Source organism: Canis lupus, chromosome 9, assembly GCF_048164855.1.
Source record: "Canis lupus baileyi chromosome 9, mCanLup2.hap1, whole genome shotgun sequence".
Taxonomy (NCBI): Eukaryota; Metazoa; Chordata; class Mammalia; order Carnivora; family Canidae; genus Canis; species Canis lupus.
In genome coordinates this window covers 66,183,444-66,204,347 of record NC_132846.1, presented here as the reverse complement: position 1 = coordinate 66,204,347, position 20,904 = coordinate 66,183,444, and the positions used below count along the sequence as shown (strand labels likewise).

The 20,904-nt window shown below is 43.0% G+C and overlaps 1 long non-coding RNA gene across 4 annotated transcripts in view; it reads right to left on the bottom strand.

The window, feature by feature from the left end:
- LOC140640441 (uncharacterized) overlaps positions 1-19,082 on the bottom strand; it is a 35,035-nt gene extending 15,953 nt beyond the window's left edge. For all 4 annotated transcript variants that reach the window (XR_012037172.1, XR_012037175.1, XR_012037174.1 and 1 more), the window contains exon 1: positions 18,921-19,082. This is a non-coding gene — a long non-coding RNA (uncharacterized lncRNA). The remainder of the gene's footprint in view (positions 1-18,920) is intronic.
- Positions 19,083-20,904: the final 1,822 nt, after the last annotated feature.

Sequence of the window (20,904 nt, the reverse complement as noted above, 5' to 3'; positions counted from 1 at the left end):
CTTCCATTCCACAGTGGAGAGGAGCTGGAGCCAGACTACAGGGCCATTTCAGGATCTGCAGTCAAACCATGGTCAGTAGGCCTGCCTCAGGGACACGGATAAGTGTGCCTCCTGTCTTAACACCAGGTGGACAGGCCTGAGGTGAAAGTGGGGGCTAAAGCCAGGCCATGGGCTGCTTCAGGACCCGCTGCTGGACCTGAGGTCAGCAGGACTGTCACATGGGGCATAGGCAGCCGTGACCCCTGTCGGTCCCTTTGTTGAATGGAGTAGGTTTCAGGATCAAGGTCAACTGGGCTAGACCTAGTCCACAAGGGGGATGGGGCTGTTTCTGGCCTGTAGTCAGGACCACGGTCAGCGAGTCTGCCATTTGGGCAAGGATCTGCCTTTGCAACGTGGCCTTCTTGATCTTGGGCTCCACTGGGTTTCACCATCTCCTTCCCAGATCCCAAAGTTCCCGCAGAGGCACTTTTGTTATGGATGGCTGCCAAATTATTGTTGCTGAGGGGGGATTTTGGTGATCGCCCCTCTCACCAAGGTCCCTCCTTACAGTACCTCTTTTGGAAGTGAGGATATGTTTGCCAGAAGGCCCTACACCAGCTTACGGCCCCTCATATCTCATTGGCCCATATTGTGCATCCTACATTCTTCCTCAAGCCGGTCATGGAAGGGGGTTAGGATTTCTATGCCCAAGGCTTGTTTTGTTCATTTAACAAAACAGCAATTTTGTTAGACAGGAGCTGAGGGTAGGCATGAAGTTTACTGATTCCTTCAGTGTTATCCCTGGAGCTGGCCACTTTCATGTTCTTTAAACCCCGCAAGTCTCTGCAACATGCAGGGAGGTGCTTCTAGCCCCATTTTCTTGAACTTGAAGTCCAGGAGACTGCACAGTGATTTGCCTAAAGTCACATAGCTGGGTCCTGGGAGAGATGGGATTTGACTGGTTCCATGTCAGCCTGTAATGCCCTGAGGGGAGCGCACTCCACCTGCAGTTGATGAGGAGGCTTTGCCAAAGCCAGAAAAGTCTCAGTGCTGAAGTAGCTGGCTAATTGGAGGAGGAGGAGGCAGTGGAACGTATTCCCTTGCTGGAGTTAACCTTGAGTTTTAACAAACAGTTTAAAGGAAAGAGAAACAGCTTCCTGTTGGCTGTCGAGAACTTAACTCCATGCTGCTGAAATATTTACTCTACCATAATTATGGGCCATCCCTCAAGCTCGGCCAGCTGCTACACAGGAGAAAAGAATTCAGTGGTGACTCAGTGGGACTCTTGCACAGGAAGGAACTCCTGCCAGCAGATAGCCGTGGCTCACTAATGGCCTCCCTGGGAGGCTCATTGGGGATTTAATTCTGAGTAGAATTAATTTCTCTTTAGAGAGAAGAATCTCAGCTGCCTCTTCCAGAGGGAATGGGAACTGGGGGGGAGATCTTGCTAATTTTCTTTCTATGTGGCTGGCAAAGGATTCCCCCCCTCCTCCCCAGGCACATGGGCTGTGATGGTAAATTGCTTTGGATTTGAAAGCAGTTATGTTTCTAATTCAGATCAATTCCATTTCTTTTAACTCTCGTGTACTGAAAGCATCCGCCATGTGCCACACCCTATGCCAGGAACTGTCAGTACACATCTGGCAGGTCCTGTCTGTTCCAAGGTCCATTTTCCAAGAAGATGCTGATAATCCAGACGTGGGCAATCCCTCTGTACTGTGGGCATAGGGTTGTGCATGTCCCCAGAGGTCACTACCCCCATGGCGACGGGGGCAGGGGTTGGGGGGACAGGAAAGGAAGGCTTCCTGGAGGAGAGAATGCCTCACATCAAAGGAAGGGTAAGAGAGGGTGTTTCAGATGAGGGGATAACCACAAAAACCTAAACTAGTTGTCACCCCCTTCACCCCATACCTGCACTATGTAACAGTGAAAAGAGCAAATACAGATCACTTACTATGTTTCAAGTCCCATCCTAAGTGTTTTGCATTTATACAGTGATTTAACTCTCATAGCAAACCTATGAGTGGTGACATTTATTATTGCCATTTTGGGAATGAACAAACAAGCACGCAGAGATTCAACAACTTGGTCAAGTATGTGGCAGAGATGGGAGCAGAGCTCAGGCAGCCTGGCTCCAGAGCCCCTACTCTGAACCCCTATGCTGGGTCCCCTCTCTTTGTGGATTACACATGTACAAATTATTTGTGCACTGTATACATTTACTACAGCAGCAACATTTGTGTATATGATATACACAAAATTTAATATTAAAATATAGGAATTCACATTTTGTTCCAATCTCTCAATGGATTGTCTTGGGCATCTACACCTTTGAAGTAGCAATGTGTTGGAGGGAAATGAACCACAGTGGAGTGTGAAGCAAACGAACCAGGAAGGGCAAGTGGTATTGGAATGAGAAGAAAAAAATCTTCCTTTGTTTTGAAATCTCAACATACGTTCAATTGTCTTCAAAGGCCCTTCCCCCAAGGCTTGACCTCTAACTTCTCGCCATCTGCTATTTTCCTTCTCCTGCCCTCTGAGTTCTGAAGATCTGACTTTTTTTGTTTCTGACATTCAGATACAGGGTGAGTGAACAGGAAGGAAGGGGGTTACCCAAGGGGCCCAGGGCGCTGTTCTTCACTGAGGTGAGCAGCAGCATTCAGTAAACTGAAAGGAAGAGAAAGCTTTATACTTGGAGAATATTCTCCTCCATATACGTGTATATTAGAGATGTGGCTGTTACCCCGTGTTCCTTCATTAATTGCTAAGTACCTGTTGTGTACTGGGGACTGATCTAGGCCACCAAGGACATGCTCCGGCCATGGTGAACTTCTTTGACTCCCCCTACATAGGCTATCATTTCTCATTTCTTACCTTTCTGACATCCTGTTCCTTCTATGGGAATACTGTTCCCTTCACTGCCCAGATCCTTTGCTAGGAAGATTCTGACATCCTGTTCCCTCTGACATCCTGTTCCCTCTATGGGAATACTGTTCCCTTCACTGCCCAGATCCTTTGCTAGGAAGATTCCTGCTCTTCCTTTGGGTCAGAGATCAGACGGTTCCCTCTGTGGAAAGTTATCCTCTAACTTCCCGAATTAGGGTCTGTGCTCCTTGGGACCCTACGCTGCCCTTGGCTTTCCCTCATCACTGAGTACTCCGCAATGTAACATTTGGCTTCCTTGACTGTATTCCTCCCGGGAGATGAGCAGAGGGAGGAGGGAGTCCCTGGTGTGCTCCCTGTTGTATTTCCATGGTTCCTGATGGCCATATAGCAGGCACTCAATAGATTTTTAATTGAATAGCTAAACTGGAACAGATTAATGAATTTTCCAAGCGATGGCAATTACATAAACATAAATTATTTCCATTTGTCTTCACTGAAGATTGCGGAGGATCCTGTTTCCTTCCTGCTCAGATAGTCATGAGTCCATTCTTCTGACTCTTCTATCTCATGGAATTAATATCCATGGAATGGGATTTCCCTTCCTCCACATCGAATGAACACCATTTGATGGAGCAAGAGGAGGAGGTGGTTACCAAGGCTTCAAGAGAACTGTAGAGAGAGGCCACCCAAGAGAAGATGTGGCTTCTGATGAGCCCATAGTGATCCATCAAGGAGGGAGCTGAAGGAATAAGTTTCTGAACCTACCTTTTCTCAATTACTGCATTTTCCCCTGGAGCTCCCCATGGGCTGAACCCAAACGGAAGCCAGAGGCAAAGAGCACCCATTGCGGCTCTCCATGGAGCTCAGCCCCTTGGAGCAAAGAGCAGAGTGGATAAGTGTAGAGTGGTTTGGAGAAACAAATGGAAGACATCCAGCACCCCTGCTATGTGAGGGAGCTAGCAGGCAGCTCCAGGCAGCCTGGCTCAAGGGCCTATGTTTAGAACCAGTGCCTTTCACTCTGAACTTGGTAGAAAGAGTGGGGTCTGTAGTCACTGTGGCACCAAGATCTCCTCTCAGGGATTTCCACTGAGTTTCTCAGGAACTCAGCCTCAGTAATGAATTATTCACCTTTCATATTAATATTTGAGTTTTAACAAAAGAGCTGGTTTCAAGAGTGCTTTGGTGCAGAATGGAGCCAGTCTGAGCCCAGGGGTATAGCCCACTTTTTTGCAGGAGTGCCTTACCTTTGGCAACTAAATATTTTAGAGGGTGGATAAGGGCCAATTGCATGTTTCATAAATGTTTTAGAAGTTGAGGCTGGCTGTCAAGATGACGGCCCACTTATGAACATTGATGGCATCCAACCAATTGAAGGTAGCTCACTCAGACCACAAAAAATTGACTCTGTCTTGATGACCACAGCTTTGTAGTACAACCTGAAATCTGGCATTGTGATGCCCCCAGTTATGGTTTTCTTTTTTAAAATTCCCCTGGCTATTCGGGGTATTTTCTGATTCCACACAAATCTTAAAATAGTTTGTCCCAACTCTCTGAAGAAAGTCCATGGTATTTTGATAGGGATTGCATTAAACGTGTAAATTGCCCTGGGTAACATTGACATTTTCACAATATTAATTCTGCCAATCCATGAGCATGGAATATTTTTCCATCTCTTTGTGTCTTCCTCAATTTCTTTCAGAAGTGTTCTATAGTTTTTAGGGTATAGATCCTTTACCTCTTTGATTAGGTTTATTCTTAGGTGTCTTATGCTTTTGGGTGCAATTGTAAATGGGATTGACTCCTTAATTTCTCTTTCTTCAGTCTCATGGTTAGTGTATAAAAATGCCACTGACTTCTGGGCATTGATTTTGTATCCTGCCACACTGCCAAATTGCTGTATGAGTTCTAGCAATCTTCGGGTGGAGGCTTTTGGGTTTTCTATGCAGAGTATCATGTCATCGGCGAAGAGGGAGAGTTTGACTTCTTCTTTGCCAATTTGAATGCCTTTTACGTCTTTTTGTTGTCTGATTGCTGAGGCTAGGACTTCTAGTACTATGTTGAATAGCAGTGGTGAGAGTGGACATCCCTGTCTTGTTCCTGATCTTAGGGGAAAGGCTCCCAGTGCTTCCCCATTGAGAATGATATTTGCTGTGGGCTTTTCGTAGATGGCTTTTAAGATGTTGAGGAAGGTTCCCTCTATCCCTACACTCTGAAGAGTTTTGATCAGGAAGGGATGCTGTATTTTGTCAAATGCTTTCTCTGCATCTATTGAAAGGATCATATGGTTCTTGTTTTTTCTCTTGCTGATATGATGAATCACATTGATTGTTTTACAAGTGTTGAACCAGCCTTGTGTCCCAGGGATAAATCCTACTTGGTCATGGTGGATAATCTTCTTAATGTATTGTATCCTTTCAGCTAGTATCTTTTTGAGAATTTTTGCATCCATGTTCATCAGGGATAGTGGTCTATAATTCTCCTTTTTGGTGGGGTCTTTGTCTGGTTTTGGAATTAAGGTGATGCTGGCCTCATAGAACGAGTTTGGAAATACTCCATCTCTTTCTATCTTTCCGAACAGCTTTAGTAGAATAGGTATGGTTTCTTCTTTAAACGTTTGATAGAATTACCCAGGGAAGCCATCTGGCCCTGGACTTTTGTGTCTTGGGAGGTTTTTGATGACTGCTTCAATTTACTCCCTGGTTATTGGCCTGTTCAGGTTTTCTACTTCTTCCAGTTCTAGTTTTGGTAGTTTGTGGCTTTCCAGAAATGCGTCTATTTCTTCTAGATTACCTAATTTATTGGCGTATAGTTGCTCATAATATGTTTTTAAAATTGTTTGTATTTCCTTGGTGTTGGTAGTGATCTCTCCTTTCTCATTCATGATTTTATTAATTTGAGTCTTCTCTCTCTTCTTTTTAATAAGGCTGGCTAATGGCTTATCTATCTTATTAATTCTTTCAAAGAACCAACTCCTGGTTTTGTTGATCTGTTCCACAGTTCTTCTGGTCTTGATTTCATTGAGTTCTGCTTGAATCTTTATTAACTCTCTTCTTCTGCTGGGTGTAGGATTTATTGGCTGTTTTTTCTCCAGCTCCTTTAGGTGTATGGTTACCTTTTGTATTTGAGTTCTTTCCAGTTTTTGGATGGATGCTTGTATTGCGATGTATTTCCCCCTCAGGACTGCTTTTGCTGTATCCCAAAGATTTTGAACGGTTGTATCTTCATTCTCATTAGTTTCCATGAATCTTTTTAATTCTTCCTTAATTTCCTGGTTGACCCTTTCATCTTTTAGCAGGATGGTCCTTAACCTTCACGTGTTTGAAATCCTTCCAAATTTCTTCTTGTGATTTTGTTCTAATTTCAAGGCATTATGGTCTGAGAATACGCAGGGGACGATCCCAATCTTTCGGTATCAGTTCAGACCTAATTTGTGACCCAGTATGTGGTCTATTCTGGAGAAAGTTCCATGTGCACTTGAGAAAAATGTGTATTCAGTTGAGTTTGGATGTAAAATTCTGTAGATATCTGTGAAATCCATCTGGTCCAGTGTATCATTTAAAGCTCTTGTTTCTTTGGAGATGTTGTGCTTAGAAGACCTATCGAGTGTAGAAAGCCCTATATTGAAGTCACCAAGTATAAGTGTATTATTATCTAAGTATGTCTTAACTTTGGTTATTAATTGATTGATATATTTGGCAGCTCCCACATTTGGGGCATATATATTGATGATTGTTAAGTCCTCTTCTTGGATAGATCCTCTAAGTATGATATAGTGTCCCTCTTCATCTTTCACTACAGTCTTCGGGATAAATTTTAGTTTATCTGATATAAGGATGGCTACCCTTAGTTTCTTTTGAGGACCATTTGAATGGTACATGGTCTCCAACCTTTTATTTTCAGGCTGTAGGTGTCTTTATGTCTAAAATGAGTCTCTTGTAGACAGAAAATAGATGGGTCCTACTTTTTTATCCAGTCTGAAACCCTGCACCTTTTGATGGGGTCATTAAGCCCATTCACGTTCAGAGTTACTATTGAAAGATATGAGTTTAGTGTCATCATGATACCTATTCAGTCCCTGTTTTTGTGGATTGTTCCATTGGACTTCTTAAAGAGGAATTTTAAGAGTCCCCCTTAAAATTTCTTACAGAGCTGGCTTGGTGGTCACATATTCTTTCAGTTCCTGCCTGTTTTGGAAGCTCTTTACCTCTCCTTCTATTCTGAATGAGAGCCTTGCTGGATAAAGTATTCTTGGCACCCCGAGCATGTGACTCTTGAACTCAGGGTCATGAGTTCAAGTCCCATGATGGGTATACAGTTTACTTAAAGAATTTTAAATTAAAAAAACATTTTTTAAGAATTATTGAATCACTCTGTTATACACCTGAAACTAATGAGACATTATATGTCAACTATAATAATAAATACTTTTTCTAAAATGATTACAAGTGATTCAAACTTGAACAGGTAATGACAGAAAGGAACAAGGATAATGATTAATCAAATTCTGCCCACCTTAAGTCTGTTAAGGAAATAAACAAATAAATCAAGTCTATTTATCTGAAAAAAAATTAAAAACCACCAAACTGCTAGGTTCTGGACAACCCAGTGTTCTGACATAGTGGTAGAAAGTTCTGGCAATAGACATATGTGCCAGTAGGTCTTCCCTGGGGCTGGAGACAGCCTCATTGTTTCTTTCCTTTTGGTATCTTTGTGTTTGATGTCTCCTCTGCCTAGAACACCTTGCACCTTTAATCCCATGACCAAACCCTACTCATTCTTCAAGTGTCACATTTCTATGAAAGCTTCCATTATTTTCCATTTCACCCCGGCTCACGAAGCTTCCTGGGTAATAGGATGATGACCACTCTGTTTCCCCTACTGGTCTATAACTTAGCTCCTCCTCATGGCCAGAGACCACGTCACAATCATATCCAGAGCCTCTAGCTGAGCACAGTGCCTGGTGATCCATACAGCTTGGCTACATGAGTAAGCAACTCAGTAGATGGTGCAGTTTCAGAAGATGCTAACTTCAGGTGTTGGAGGAAGGGCTCACAGAGGCTGTGTAAGAAATTCCACTGCAGGCTGCTGCGTCAGTTCTGTGGGCGCAGTGGAGTGGGGGTGGGGGCACCTGCCAGAATTGCAAACGTTTCAAAAAGGAAGAAAGTAATGCAAGGGATATGTACAATGGGCCACTGGGGTCTTTCCTGGAATGCACATGTGATTCCAGTCCTGGGAGGTCAGTCCGTTCCTGCTTTACATTTCAGGGGACAAACAGTGGAAGTTCTTAGCAACATGAAGCCAAGGTCCCCCAAATCTCAAAGCCTTTGCTATCAGACAATCCTGGTTCAAGCTCCAGCTTTGTCACTCACTTGGGAAGTGATTTACCCTCTATGTGCTCCTGTTTCCTTGTCTGTGACATAAGGATAATCATACCTAGCCTTCTGGGCTACCGCAAGTCTTAAATGAGATTATACATGCTGATCGCTAGGCACATATTCCACAATGAATAATATGGCTTCAGGCTGCTGTACCTAAAGTCAGAGACATCAAGGACAGGACTCTGCAGGGTATCATTTCCCAGACAACATGCAGAGGGCTCTCCAGGAATTCCCAGAGTGCCAGTCAACAGGCTACTCCATGTTTCTCACTCTTCCCTCAATGTTTTCCATTCTCATTGCTCTGGTCCTGGACTATGTCCAGAGTGTCTTTGAGCTGAACTAAGTTCTGAACTGAGTTACCTCCCTGAGCCTGATTCCTACTACCTGAATCCATCTCCACGCTCCAGCAAGAGTTATGTTCCTACAACACAACTCAGACCAAGCCATGACCCTTCTTTAAAATCTACCCATGGATCCTCATTCCCAGCTGAGGATATTACGGATATTGTGGATATTATTTGTCTTAGACACCATATCCCTTCAGCTTTAGGGGTAATTTCCATGCATGAGGGAGAATATTCATTCATTCATTCATTCAATCAATGACTACTGTATGGCAGACACTGTTCCTGGTGCCAGAGCTCCAGTATATACCAGACATTTAAAGTCTCTACCTTTCCTGAGCTTCTCTTTCAGTCACATGACCTTCAAAGCCCTGCTGATGTTAGAAGTGATAGATTGACAGGCTTCCAAGGAAGCAGGCCAAGGATGCTGTGTGTGCTAGAATCTTCCACTGGCCTCCTAGATTCACTCTCCAGCCAATTCCTTCATTGACCTGCATAAACCATCAACAGGTATCCTGGTCTTCTGACTTCTAGTTGGTCCACCTCATACGAGTTTTAGCAGGAGGCCAGGGAGTGGGAGAGGAGTGAAGAGGAGAACCACCAGCTCCCTCCCTGCTATACTGCCTGGGTGGTCAGAGTCTCCACAGCTCCTGTCAAGCAGCTATCCCCTGCAGCTACTCCATCTGGGCTCTGGAGACTTCTCCCTTCCATGTGCTTTCAGGCTAAAGGAGGTAACAGCTCTGCACTGTTCCTAGTCATGAGCTCCTGCTCCATTCTGTTTTGTTTCTCTTAACTGACTTTGGCCTTTGAAACAGCTGGTTCATGCTTGCTGAGCCTGGAGGATTTCTAAACCTGATTCTTTCTCCCAGAGGGCACTTCTGTGGATTCTTCAGAGACTTCATCCCACTCCAGTATGAAAGACCACTTACCTCTCATTCCCCCACCAAAGTACCTTCCTCTAACTGTCTCCAGCTTCTATATTTGGCAAACTCCTCCATAAGACTCCTTTTGTAGAAGTCCGTTGCCCCTCCAGGTGGTCCTCTTGGGCAGGATTGGAAATGGGCTCTCCCGGCTGTCATTCCAATGTCACTTAAGTAGCGGATGGGAACCACACTTCTGATGTCCTGACAAACTCTGAATGCAGCCAGTCCCAACCTAACCACACTCTGTTGGTGTGTACCAATGGCCAGTTAAACCCTTGTCCTTAAGATACTAGTCTTCTGTGTCACCTACTTTCAGCCTGCAGATACTCCCATTACTCTCTGAGTCATATCCTTGAAGACTCTCTTTTAAGTGAAGAGGAAGACACTGCTCATCCTCCAGAAAAACGGGATGCATTACCCCTCGTCCCTTCCCAAAGACCTGCTCCATGCAGACTCTTTCCCAAGCTCCATGCTTGGCCCTTTCATACCCCAGTGTGAGCAAGGGGCTGTCTCAACACCCACTTTGACATCAAATACGTACCAATGTACAACAGTGTACCTCGGCGCCTCAGTCAAAGCTATTAGATGTCCCATTATATAATTTTTGTGTACTAGCTACAGGGGAAAGTTGGAAATAAGCCAACTCTAAGATAGCTTGACCTGAAAGCTAAGATACCTTAGAGAGGATCAGAATGAATGATGGAGATCTGGAAGGTCTGCCCACGGGATGGCGGGCAAGGAAGGGTACCTCATTCCTGAGTCCTTGTGTTTTCATTACTATGACTTTAGAAGCATTTCATGGGGATGTGATTAAGGTTCAAGGAGGCTGTGAATTGCATAGAGCCATAGCAGGTCCTTCATCATAACAGCAAATCACTGTTCTTGGTTATTCACACGTACAAAAACTCATTTAATTCTCATAACACAGCTATGCAACAGGCTGTACAGGTGTATACTCTCACCTCACAAGCAAGATCATTAAAGCACAAAGGGATTGAGTAACTTGCCAAGGTTTTCTGGTTAGTAAATAGTAAAGACGGGATCTAAACCAAGGGGTTGAACTCTAAGACCTTGGTCTTAATCACTGTCCTCTACAATCTCCTGATCAGTCATAGCTCCATTCTCCTTCCCCTTGAATTGAGGTCAGCTGGCATTGCCCAGGCCTCCCTGCCATATTCTCTACACTCAATTCCATCTTCATTGTAGCTTGACAAGCTACACAGCCCTATGAGGAGGATTGTGCCAAAAATTTGGAGTTATAGTCCATGGATGGGCATTTAGAAGGGTTTGCACAAGTCTGGGTTTTAGAACAAATCTGGTTCTTTATACATCTGACAGTCTGCATGCCAGACTTAGGAAGCCAATATATATTCTCCACTTAGATGGGGACTCAAGGGCATAAAAACTAGGGGCCAGCTGTTAACAAAGAAAATAAATATTTCACATTACTTGGCAGGAAGGAATGCCACATTTCCAAGTGACATCAGGCAAATGGGTTGTGTCTTCTTTCCACCAGCTGGCAACAGCATCCTCTACAGAGGTAGCCAGCCAGTAGTCCAGAGCAGCCTGCAAAGTAGGAACCACACCAGGTCTGGCCCTTTCACCTGGTGTCATTAGGCAGGTAGGTAGTTCTCATCTGATTATGCCACCTACTCAGAGTGTGACTTTGGGCTAGTCACTTCCCCTGCCTGTGCCTGTCTCCCCAACTGTAAAACAGAAGGGGTGGACTAGAGGATGCTGAAGGTCCCCTAGCTGTGTGTACATAATTGTTAATTCACGGGTCCTTGCAAGCTGGACAGAGAGGGGTTCAGATGCTGAGGAAGGTCCACAGCATCTAGCAAAACAAAACCAGCATTTTGTAACCAGATGTGTTAAATAAAGGATGGCTGGAAGAGAAGGTAATGTTTAATGTTTGGGTCAGCAGGATCTCAGGATAGGTTCGTATCTTTTCTTCCTCCTATCCTATTGCACATAGACCCTAACAGAGTGTGATAAGAGGTTTGATTGCTGGTGGAGATTAACACAAAATTTTTCTAAGTTTCCAGAACCACAGCTCAGGAGCCTGAAGGCCTCCTACTCATCTTTGTGTCTTATTGCACGTGGGCTCTACTCTTTCAGATCAGCTTTCTCCCACAGCAGAAATCAAAGGGTCAATGTAGAGCACCAATGAAGCATGGAACCTTCAAATTGCAGCTTTTCTATTTACTAGCTCTGTTCCATCAGCAGGCCTGTTTACCTCTTCAAGCCTCGGTGTTCCTATCTGTATAACGCAGATGATATTGAAGCCTGTTGCATAAAATATAATAGTATTACAAATACTATGGAGTGGTCAGTAAGTTTTGTCGAAGATGATGATGATGATGATGATCTCCGCTGGCATCTCACAGCTGTGCCATTGAAGGGATGGATCTTTAGTTCTAATTGCCCCCACTTGGGTCAGGTGACTATCCCCAGACCACTCAATGCTGGGTATGTGGGTGGTTGCCTACGAGATAGTAGGTGTCCACTGTAAGATCCAGATTTCCCATGAACTAACAGACTTTTTATAAGGCCCTTGGTGAGGTGCCAACAATGTGTTCACCAGGCCATATGTTTTTATAAAAGTAAAATATTTTAACCACAATTAGTGCTGCTGTCTCTTTCCAATCTGACTTCCCCTCTGTCACATCTCCTTCTGTATGAGGTGACATTGGAGTGGCTGTGGACATTTTTGGTATCTGGCTAAAAGGATGTTGAGTTAGGGACACATTTATTTTTAGTTTTGTGAGATAAATGTATGTCATTCATAGTTACTTCCATATATAGTTAAGCTATTACTAGCTTGCCCAATGCAGGAAGAGCTTCCAGGAAAATTGCTTCTCATTTAACTGACTTAACTGGCATTATGACGAAAAGTGCAAAGCCAGAGATGGATTCCCAATATGAACATGATTTATGGCACCAGCACCAGATGCATGTGGTTAATAATGGAGGAGAAATACGGTTTGAAATATATAAGAAAGAAGCTTATCTGCAGAATTTCTGATTCTTTCAAGCTTCCAGAGTCTCATGGTTGGGTGGTTTTAAGTGCACATGACAACTTGGACTTTTGGAGCAAGGAAAAAATCCATGTTTTATGAAACTGTACAACCCTTGCACTGTGGATGACATCTCAGAGAGCCTGGTGAATATTTTTGGAGGCTCAGGAGACACAAACAATATGGGAAAGCTTTATACAAAATGTGGGTGTGTGGTTGGTATTTTAAATTTGTATTTCCCTGATGATTAAGGAAGTTTTCATGATTGGTTATTTGTATGTCTTCCTTTGTGTGATGTCTGTCCAAGCCTTCTGCCCATTTTTAAAAAGTGAGTTGTCCTTATTATTGATTTGTATAAGATCTTCATATAGTCTGATTACAAGTCCTTTGTCAGATAAATGTACTGTGAATATTTCCTTTTAGTCTGTGTCTTGACTATTCATCTTCTACTGGTGTCTTTCGATGAATAAAAGATTTAAATTTTATGAAGTATGATTTATCAATTTACTGTTTTTAGTAAGTGCATTCTGTGCCCTCTCCAAGAATTCTTTGTTTATCCTAAGGTGGAAAGATATTCCCTTGGGTTTTCTTGTAGAAGTGTTATAGATTTAGTCTTTACACTGGCCTTTGACTCATGTCAAGTGAATTTTGCATTATTTGTATGAGATAGAAAGTCAAGGTTCAAGTTTTTTCCCGATACGGATTTTCAATTAATTGAGCACATGAAAAGATTTAAATTTTTCCACTAAAGTGCATTGGCACCTTTGCCAAAAATCAGTTGACCTACAGGTTTACTTCCGGATTTTCTACTCTGTTCTGTTGATCCCTTTGTTGCACTTTATACGAAGACCACAACATTTTGTTAATTGTAATTTTGAGTGGTCCTGAAATTGAGTGGTGTAAATCCTCATAATTATTCTTCTTTTAAAAAATTATTTGGGCTTTTACATGTCCTTTGAATATCCATATACATTTTAGAATCAGTTTGTCAATTACTACCCAAAAGGCTGCTGGAATTTGATAGGGACTGTGTGGAATGATAGGTCAAACATAGGGAAAACTGAAATCTTACCAATGTTACTCTTTGAATACATGAATGTGGAATATCTCTCCATTTATTTAGATCTTTTGAAATGTCTTTTAGCAAAAACCTGTCACTTCGATGAGCAGTTGTTGCCCATATTTTTTAATTTACTTTTGATTACTTAATATTTTTTGCATTGGCATTTTGTCCCAATTTTAGGGGGAAAGCATTGTTTTTGGCCATTGATTAGTAATTTTATCAATGGATTTTATTATACATCCTTTAACACCTTTAGAAAGTTTGCTTATGGGGTACCTGGGTGGCTCATTTGGTTAAGCATCTAACTCTCGATTTCAGCTCAGGTCATGATCTCAGGATCAGGAGATCAAGGCCTACATCGGGCTCCACACTCAGTGGGCTCCACACTCAGATTCCCTCTCTCTCTGTGCCCCTCCTTGTCCACACACTCTCTCTCAAATAAATAAATCTTTAAAGAATAAAAAAGAAAGTTTGCATATGTTCCTAACTTACAAACATCTTTTTTCAAAAAATCATGAATGGGTGTGGAATTTGCCAACTGCTTTTTCTGCATCTATTGGGATGAGAGGATCATGTTTTGCCTCTTTTATTGTTAATATGGTGAACGACAATGAGTGGTTTTTAGATGTAAAACCAACTTTACATTTCTGAGAACAATTACATTTGCTTTGTGGTCACTTATTATTCTTTTTATATATTGCTGAATGTGATCTATGAATTTTCTAAGGATTTTGCATCTATGTTAGTGAGAGATAATGGTGTGTAGTGGCTCATCTCATGTATTTCCCTTCTCTTAGGGATCAGCCCTGTGTTGCCTGTTGCCTGATGATGTTGGAAGCAGTCGGTTCATATATTTTGTCTAGTTTTTATTTTTTATTTTTTTATTTTTATTTTTTTAAATTTTTATTTATTTATGATAGTCACAGAGAGAGAGAGAGAGGCAGAGACATAGGCAGAGGGAGAAACAGGCTCCATGCACCGGGAGCCTGATGTGGGATTCGATCCTGGGTCTCCAGGATCGTGCCCTGGGCCAAAGGCAGGCGCCAAACTGCTGCGCCACCCAGGGATCCCTTTTGTCTAGTTTTTAATTGTTTATGGCAAGAGGGTTGGTCTGGTATCAGTTACTCCATCTGGCCAGAAGTAAGAAGTCTGCTCAGATTTTTAAAATCCAGTAATTTGTTGTCATGTATTTATCATTATAAATAAGGGTTTACGTCAGCACCTAGTTTTGTGTTTGTAATTCTGTGTCTTTTTCTCAAGGAGGGCCCCATGTTGTAGAAACTGTAGACCCTCAAACTGAGTCTGTCTCTCACAAGACTATTTTCTTAAATAAAAATAAAGCTTACACTCACTTCCTTGGTGCTGCCTGTGGAGGTCCCAACCTTCTCCTAGTCAGCATCACGGCCACCCTCAAACCTCTGGTGAAGCCCAAGATCATTAAAAAGAGAACCAAGAAAAAAATTTAAAAAAAAAAAGAGGACCAAGAAGTTCATCTGGCACAAGTCAGACCGATATGTCAAAATTAAGTGCAACTGGCAGAAACCCAGAAGCACTGACAATAGGGTGAGCAGAAGATTCAAGGGCCAGATCTTGACACCCAATACTGGTTACAGGAGCAACAAGAAAACAAAGCCCATGCTACCCAGTGGCTTCTGGAAGCTCCTAGTTGACAATGTCAAGGAACTTGAAGTGCTGCTGATCTGCAACAAATCTACTGTGTAGAGATTGGTCACGGTGTCTCCTCCAAGAACCACAAAGCCACTGTGGAAAGAACAGCGCAGCTGGTCATCAAAATCACTAATCCAAATGCCAGGCTGCACAGTGAAGAAAATGAATAGACAGCTTATGTGCATGTTGTGTCCATGTTAATAAAACCATAAAAAATAATTTAATGCACAAATACAAAAAAGAGAGAGAGAGAGAGAGAGAGCTCTGTGAAAATCCGAGAGGAAGAATGAGGGCACTGCCAGGTTCGGGGAAAGTCCATGATGGAAGTGCCAAAAATAAAAGCTTCTCTCTCTGCCATGGTATAACCACCTTGCTCTGCCTGTATTAGTCAGCTATTGATTAGAGACAACCATAGAAGCTCAGTGGTATACAACAGCAATGACTTATTTCTCATCGCATGTCTTCAGATTCACAAGGGTGGCTCAGGCTGCAGGGTGGCTGGGGAAACTCTGATCCTGGTGGCTTATTTTCCGACTCAGGTTGCAGTGGCAGCAGATACCCAGAGTATATTCTCTCATGACTATGTCACAAGCTCTAAAGCGAAAACCCAAAGGCAAAAGCAAATTCTAAAACTCTACTTGGATCATGCTCACTAGCATTCTTTTAGCCAAAGCAAGTTATGTAGCCAAACCCAAAGTAAAGGCTGAAGCATTAACTGTGGGGGGTGGAAGAGGAAAAGAGAGCATATTACACTACCATATAGGACTAAAAAATCAAAAGCAGTAATTCAATCTATCACACTGTCCGTATGTTTCATTTGCCTCTTCTGACCACCGTACTCACGCCTTCAGGCTGTGTACACGGTTCCTAAGATTTTCCCAGCCTTGTCTATGTCATGAAAGCTCTCAATATATTTCTCTTTTTGACTGGGTCTTTCTTGGAAACTCCTATTTATTTATTTTTTTTATAAATTTGTTTTTTATTGGTGTTCAATTTATCAACATACAGAATAACACCCAGTGCTCATCCCGTCAAGTGTCCACCTCAGTGCCTGTCACCCAGTCACCCCCACCCCCCACCCACCTACCCTTCCACCACCCCTAGTTTGTTTCCCAGAGTTAGGAGTCTTTCATGTTCTGTCTCCCTTTCTGATATTTCCCACTCATTTTTCTCCTTTCCCTTTTATTCCCTTTCACTATTTTTTTATATTCCCCAAATGAATGAGACCATATAATGTTTGTCCTTCTCCGATTGACTTATTTCACTCAGCATAATACCCTCCAGTTCCATCCACGTTGAAGCAAATGGTAGGTATTTGTCGTTTTTAATGGCTGAGGAATATTCCATTGTATACATAGACCACAGCTTCTTTATCCATTCATCAGAAACTCCTATTTATATCTCTTGGGAATTACATTGGCCCAGTCCAACTTTCTGAGTCGGGCTACATGAAGCAAGTGTCCTGTCAGTGGAAAGGCTACCTATGGGTCAAGTGTCCATCCTTGGACTTTTGATGGCTATCCCTGAGCCAAGAAGAGTCTGGTATCGCTTTGTGTAGAGTACAATTGGTGAGACTGCCTCAGCTAGAAAGAGAAGTTGGGCATCGTGAATGGCATATCCTGTAATAGGGATCAGTGCTGGATCAATCATAAGAACTTTTGCAGGAGATTTTTCTCAATGATTCTTCTACCTGGAAAGAAGCAGGCAGTGGGGGCTGACAGAAGCTGGGGATATAGTGCTAGAGGTGGAGGAGTGTACTGGTCCTTTGTGGGAAGCCTGAAGATAAGGTAACAGATGGAGGCAAAGTGATCATCTAAAATATCTACTCAAAAAAATAAAATAAAATATCTACTCACCCATATGGCATGGGAACTAGCTAACAAGAGTAAGCTACAAACACTAAATCTTGGTATGTCCCTATCCATTCCTGAAGATTCTATTCAGGTAGCAATACCCCCTCTAAAAAAAAATGCTCAGACAAGTCATTTGTCTCAAGGTCATACAGCTAGTAGGTAGTAGAAGCTTTCAACTCCTTACATTTTCCAATGTGAGATCACTTAGGAAAAAGGATCTAGAATGCTGTGTTGGAAGAAGTGGTTACTGAAGCCGATCACAAAGGAGCTGAATCAAGTTCTTTATTCCTATGTGTTAGGGAAATAATGGTAGTAACTCCCATTCAGTAAGTACCTTCTATGTGCCAAGTACCTGATAGGCATTGGGCAAACATGATCTAGAAATCCTTACCAGATCTTTGCAAAGTATCATCCAATCTTACAGATGAGCTGAAGCTCAGAGAAATGATATACCTCAGGAATCTAAGTGCCATCTACTATAGCTGACCAAGAGCCCTGTGGTGACCCCTTTTAGCAGCCATGACTGTGGCTCTGTCTTCTCCTAGCATAGGGGACAGAAACACTGGTCTAGGGATTCAAGAAGGATGTGGCTAATTCTCGATTGAGTGACAGTTGGTCTCCTGCCCCATCCACTCCACAAGGATTCTTCTGAGGATCGCTTGGAATACAGGGATTAAAGTATATGACAAGTTCGGTCTATACAGGAAATGTAAACACTTTCCCATCCTGCCATGTTATTTGCAACACCCATACCTTTGTCGTCCTAAGATTTTTCCTGTGCTCATTTTTTTGTGTGTGTGAGTAGAAGACAGAGCTAAAATCTCAGATTCCTTATGAAGAGTTCATTGTGCTCACACTTCAATATGTAGCTACTTCCAAATCCCTAATATTTAATTTCTTCAATTAAATAGACCTTTGCCATCATCCCAGGTGAAGCTACATAGTTAATTTTGTCCATAAAAGGATTTTGAGGGCAGCCCAGGTGGCTCAGCGGTTTAGCACTGCCTTCAGCCCAAGGTGTGATCCTGGAAACCTGGGATCGAGTCCCATGTCGGGCTCCCTGCATGGAGCCTGCTTCTCCCTCTGCCTATATCTCTGCCTCTCTCTCTCTCTCATGGATAAATAAATAAAATCTTTATTTAAAAAAAAAGGATTCAGGGGATCCCTGGGTGGCTCAGCAGTTTAGCGCCTGCCTTTGGCCCAGGGTGCGATCCTGGGGTCCCGGGATTGAGTCCCACGTCGGGCTCCCGGCATGGAGCCTGCTTCTCCCTCCTCCTGTGTCTCTGCCTCTCTCTCTTTCTATGTCTATCATAAATAAGTAAATAAATAAATAAATAAATAAACAAACAAATACATCTTTAAAAAAATAAAAAAAATAAAAAAAGGATTTTGAAACATTACTGAATCTGATTTCTGTATCCTTACCATCATTCCTTAGTAGAAAAAAAGTTTTAAATACACATACTTTTTAATTGTTGTTAATAGTTCATAGAAGCTTACATTCTTTAGTTCCCCAAATGATATTACATAGAAATGTAATCTACACAATTACACTGAGGGAGCAGATTTATTAAATTCATGACTAGAAAATCGAAGTTCTAAAACATCAAGTTTCCAGCCTAAGATCTATGATTGATCAGTAGCAGATTTGGAACTGAAACACCTATTTGTCAGGTCCTGTACCCCAGCTTCATTTCTGGATGACTTCCTGGCTCTCAGAAAAAGCGAGGGGATACTCATTGGTGAGGAGTGAGTTGATGGGATTTCTGCACACATTTATTGCTTAAATACCCAAGTCAATGTACTTACCCGCTGAGTTTTCCAGAGGGAGGTGGGATACAAAAGAACTGTTGCCCAGTTCTGGTGGCCCAGCCAACACCAACCCAGAGCGCTCCATTGAAGCCGAGTTCACACATCTCTTTAATAGTGAAGCAATCTTAGAACGTCAGAATCCAAAGTTCTACGGCAGAGTCTTCAGAGCTAAAAACATTAACATAAACTCCTCAGAACGAAGCACAAAGTGACCAAAGCGAGAACATAGCCAGCCTAGGTCAGATCATGACTTCACAGGCTGGGACAATAGAGGGCTCAGATGGCAAGAAGAGGGGGAGGGCGATAACCACAGGAAGGACAACAGTGCTGTGAGGTGTCTCCTGACTCCTGTTCTAAGGGAGACATGAGTCTCTCTCTAAGGGAGAGACATGAGTCTCTTTGGGAGCTGACCGAGGGGTTAGGTAAGCTAACCATGTATGGACTCCAGTGGAACCTACAAGTTTCTTCTAGAATACGCAGGTTTGTGAGGAAGTGCCTGAAGTTGACCTTTCCTGGGCTGGAGGTCCCACAAATTAAGTGATGTACAGGCACCTCAGAAGCTTGAATTTGTAGCTGGTCCACACCAATGGATCACCGTCGTTCTGTGCCTTTGGCCTTTCATGACAGGAGTGACCCCTTCCTGATGAAAAGGAAGATGGTGGCTTACAGGTAGGGAGGATTTGGGGAGTGGTCTTTGGATCTTATCAGAATTAAGGCTGACCCATCTCTCTGTTTGTTCTAACTTTGATTCCTTTAGTCCCAATAAGACAGAGACTAGAGACGTTTTCCTTGTTTTTTTTTTTTTTTGTTGTTGTTCTTTTTTTACTAATTGTAATGCTTAAGACTGTTCAGCTGTTATCCTACTGCTTCCTGCCCTTGGCTGGGAGGTGGGATGCCTCTACTGTCTGAACAGGACATTGAGTTGTGCTGTCCTCTCAGTGACCAGGACAGGCAACAGAGTTGAAGGTCCAGGCTTTAAGGCCAAGCCTATGTACCTGGCAGGCTGTTATCCCAGGCAGGGAGGTGCGCTGACCCTTGATTACTCTGCTGTGGAAGCACTGAATCTGACTCTTATTCTGCTGAATTCCCCCATTATTGTCTAGCAAACATGCCCCTTAACAAAGACTCTTGTAGGGAAAAATTTACAGATAAATTTTGTGATCTTGCTTCTCACAGCAATATGTAGCCCTTATTCTTCCAGAAGTGTGTACAATTTTGTGTAACGTGTTTACGAACAATGGAAAATATCAGTGGTCTGTTCCTTCCATCTGCTTCCCATGAAAAGGAAGAATCATTATGTAGTGAAGTCAGACCAGGCCCCAACTCACAAGGGGGTCTTTCTGGGGAGTCTCATCACAGAAATTCTGCCTTTAGGGAGGTGGAAGCAACGGGGTCTTCTAGAGAGCACTCTCAGAGAGCGAATCAGGAATTAGGCCTCTGGAACTTTCTCTTCCCAGTGTGTGATATTATGGAAGCCAGTCTGGGTGCCCTAAGTAGCTCTCAGGAAGGTGCTTACACGTGGATGGGGTTGTTTCTGCAGAGAACAAGGAAACAAGGCCACCAGTGGGCTTTCTGATCCTCTGCAGGCAGCTGATGGGAAGAGAGAGCCCCAAGGTCACGCATGGCCGATGGCAATGTTCACAGGAAAGCGGACTGAGGCCCAGGTGCTAAGAGGAGAGGAAGGGTGGGAGAGAGGGAGCAAAAGAGGGAGAAAGAGAAATAGGGAGAGAGGGAGGCAGGAGGGGGAGGGAAACAGTGAGAGATTGACATTTTAATTGAAAGACTTCCTATGACTTGCTATCCCTCAATGTATACAGTGGCGTCAAGACAGCACATCTGCTCTCCCAGGCATTCTGCTGGGAGCTCTCTCTGCATTGTCTCATTTGACTTTCCAATGACTTGGGATCTGGGTGTCACTGTCAGCTTTTGACAGATGAGGAAACCCAGCTGAAGAGATGGTGAGGTCCATCTAAGACCAGCA